Source organism: Lycium ferocissimum, chromosome 6 (assembly GCF_029784015.1).
Source record: "Lycium ferocissimum isolate CSIRO_LF1 chromosome 6, AGI_CSIRO_Lferr_CH_V1, whole genome shotgun sequence".
NCBI classification, from domain to species: domain Eukaryota; kingdom Viridiplantae; phylum Streptophyta; class Magnoliopsida; order Solanales; family Solanaceae; genus Lycium; species Lycium ferocissimum.
Window position 1 is genome coordinate 66744831 of NC_081347.1, and position 4016 is coordinate 66748846.

Consider the following 4016-nt stretch of genomic DNA (forward strand, 5'->3'; position numbering starts at 1 on the left):
TCCCGGGCTATCAAAAATATCCGCCTTACGGGCCGCCTTTTTTGGGAAAAAAAAGAGTTTTTATGAACGCTCCACGAGCATTTCGAAAGAAGTGATTGATTGAATGCTCTGCGTATGGTCATTGCCAAGTCAATGCTCCGCCGACGTAGTTTTGCCTAAACTTTTTCAACAACACGGATTCAATTTCATCTCTTCAACATCATTGCCTTTATGGCACGAGTGTACGAAGTCACGTGTTCGAGGTCAGATTGTGCCGTCGTATTTCTCGGATATCCGACATTTTCAACCTGCGGGATCAATTTGGAGCCGCACCGTGAGGAAAGCCTCCGAATGTACCTCTTCGAATCTGGTCCTTCGAATAGGTGGAGCCCCTGGGATCCTGTCCACCCGCAGTTATATGTTTCCACCCCTCTCGGCCGAGTCTACCCGCTTCTCGCTAATGTTTCGAGCATTAGAACTTCGGTGGATGAACCCTCCGACCCATTGCTCTCGACCATCCGTGTTTCGTCCACTTTGGGTTCTAAGAACACTTTCGTCTTCTCGGGGGCCGTTTCATCATTTTTGCTTTGAGAATCGGGCTATTCGAGTCCTTGTTCGGCAAATAGTTGCTCTCCGTTCCTACAACATTTCCAAAATTATACGTAAGTTAATATCATCCGGGGTATTCGGCACCCTCTCGTCTTGTGCTCGGGACAAAGTAATTGAATTCGCGAGTATTTTAAAAAAGGTTGGTGCACCGGCCGGGCGGCATTCTCCGGTTCACTTCGTGTCTCCGCCTACGAGGCCCTTCCTCGAACGAACAGGGTTTGGGTCATGGGTTACGCAGTTCTCCAGAAGCCCCCACCTTGTCTCATTTTCGGCCACAATCTCGTTGTTGTCGTACGTGACCTCGTATCATTCATCGCTTGCCATTCGGGTCCGTTTTCACAGACGAACAAAAGATTTTTTCAATCTTAATGGGTAAGTAGATAGAACCAAGATCAAAGACCACTATTATCCTGGCCCCACGGTGGGCGCCAAACTATTTACCTCGAAATTGGGTAATAAGTTGAATTTGTAAGTGAGGTATAGGATATGTGGATAACTTTAATCTATTTTGTGTTTGTGAGAAATATTTATGGATTTACGTGCTTTAATACGTGTATATGAATATATATATCAATGCCTTGAGTGAATATGTTGCTATAGAAGATTAAGTTAATGGTGTTAGAAGAATAAGCTAAAACCTCTGATTCGGACTAAGAGAGAGAGAGAGAGAGAGAAATGATGCTCTGATATATATATTTGCTATTACAATGTTCTTGATCTTGAACAAGCTAACCCTTAAAAGTAGGGAAGTGTCTCCTATTTATAGTTTTGCCCTATGGGCCTTGTATACAACATAAAGCCCTTTTAGAATAAAGTAAACCCTAAAAGGATAAGGTTGGGCCGTATGGTCTGACACCCGTACGGTCGTCGGTACAATGTGACGAACGATGTTGATGCGTGGCGATTTTATAACTGATTAACCGGACTAACGGCCACGATCAATTCGGTCATCTTTGAAACCGGACCAACAGCCACGATCAACTCGGTCATGGAGAAACCGTACTAACGGCCACGATCAACTCGGTCATGGAGAAACCGGACTGGCTATGATGCGAGTTTGGTCGGAGAGTGTCGGACCAAACAGGTTTGCTTCACTTTTCCCAGGTCAGCCGTAGCCGGTGCAATTCCATCCGTTCTAAGGGCGGACTCGGTGACCATGCCTGTCTCTTTTTATCTCCGGCCCTCGATCCCATCGGTCTTGCAAATATCCGGTTTTTACCGTATACCAACAGATGTGGTTGACTCTCCTCAGCTGAAAATTCAAGATTGTCGCGCAGAAGATCAAATAGGACCAACAACTCTACTAGAAGATGGATTTACACAGAACCATAAACAACAAGGGAGAATCAAAGGCCAACAAGATCACTTACCCATGCCACCATAGAGCAAATCTCTGAAAGTATATGCATGCTATATAAACATGTATAAGACGTATCATATTTACAATGATGCATAAACAAAATGGAAGAAATTCTTCATGTAACATTTCATAAACTATGTTCTGTGGTGTTACTATTTTTTGTAGAGAAAACTACAAACGAAGATCATGTAAATTTACATGACCCCATCTTGAGTCACGTATATATCAATTGTAACCAAGCCCTTTTAGGTTACAAAACTATCTGAAATTTTTAGTGAAGTACAATAAATGACTGTATAGTTTATATTTTACACCCATTGTTACTCCTCTCTTCTGGTTCTGGTTTATATTAAATCTCAACGCCAGCCTTGTCCTCGATTATCGTTACAGACAATGTCTTACTAATTACTATTTGTGTCCCTTAAGCAACGGCATCGTGAGATATCACGTGGCCAATTAAACAACTTCAATTATAATAAGTTGTCCACCAATTAGTAATGTTGTAGTACGAATGTGATCCCTCCGAGAATAGGCACATGCATGTAATGCATGTACATGATACGGTATCAGTTTGACACAGACGCCGATCGAGGATTTAAGTTCTATGAGTTCAATCTTTATGCTTTTTAGTATTGAACTTATTGTAATTATAAAATTACGTGTTCAAACCTACTATTTCTTGAATTTTACTACATTTTTAAACAGAAATTTATGCTCCGCATAAAAAACACACGGTTCATATGAACCTGACGGCACGACACTCTATCCACCCCTGGGGTTCAACAGAACCAGCAATTTGGCTCAAACTATGTATATGTGTTTAGAAATACGCTAAACATGGTCATATAATAATTAAACTGCAACTCTAGTAGCATAAATGAGTGTGGCTTTAGTGGCAGACGAAGAATCACCAGAACACATAAACTTCAAATCCTGGATCCCCATTTAATTCTAGAGGCGGAGCTAGAATTTTAAGTTTATGAGTTCTTGATTCTAGAAAAGGTATATTACTAGGTTTGAACAAAGTATTTATACATACTAAGTGATTTTTAACCAAACCACAAAAAATTTAAATCTTAAATCCGTATTTGCTTCTAGAGGCGGATCTAGGATTCGAAGTTTATGTGTTCGCCACTGTAGAAAAGGTAGCTTACTAGGATTTGAACAAAGTATTTATACATATTAAGTTATTTTATTAAAACAGATATATGGGTTGGTCAAAAGCTACTAGTTCTGCTGAACCCGTAAGCAGAACTGTAACTCGCCTCCCTGCTTGCCGGCCTCCATGGTTGATCAGAAATTTCATATTCCTGCTTTGGAAAAGGAAAAATTCCTTGTAAGGAGCGCGTCCGAACTTTAATGAGCTCTATGAAATGAGAATTTTATTCTAGCAAGTAGATATAACTAAATACCGGATGGCTTAACGCCAAAATTTATAAGTTGTCCTCTAACCATACAACAGCGGAAAATATTTGGCCAATTTCTTACTATATGTAATTGGCTTATGAGAATTTTATTTCTCTTACTGTTCATGTTTCTTGAATTCTCATTTTCTTTGTATCTCACTAAGCCAGTTAAGCTCCACTACTTCGACTGCTGAGAAAAAAAATTGTCATACGTTTCTATTGGACAATCTGTTTGCCCTTACTCATCCAGTTCCATTTCATCTTCTTTTCTACTTTTTCCATTCAGGCACCATGGTAATTGGTATAATTGCTTATTCGTATAATTTATTTTTTAAATCGACTATTTCAGTTTGTTAAATTTACAAGCCAAATGAAACTGACATAAATTCGATTTTTTAGCTTCTGCAAGTGTTTTATTTTCAATTTTTGCAATCTTTTGGTCCTTTTAACATCTACTCCCACGCTTAAGAGTGGACGTTTGGAGGGTGGATAAATTATTCTATCTATATTTAGCTTTGATCCATGTAAGAAATGAACTAACTCAACCTGAAAAGTCAGCTCATGAGATGAGGGTCGCCCAAAATCATATAAGGAGACTACTAATCTCATCTACAACAAAAGTGGGACTATTCTAAGTTCTAACCATCAAAGGCGGATGAAAC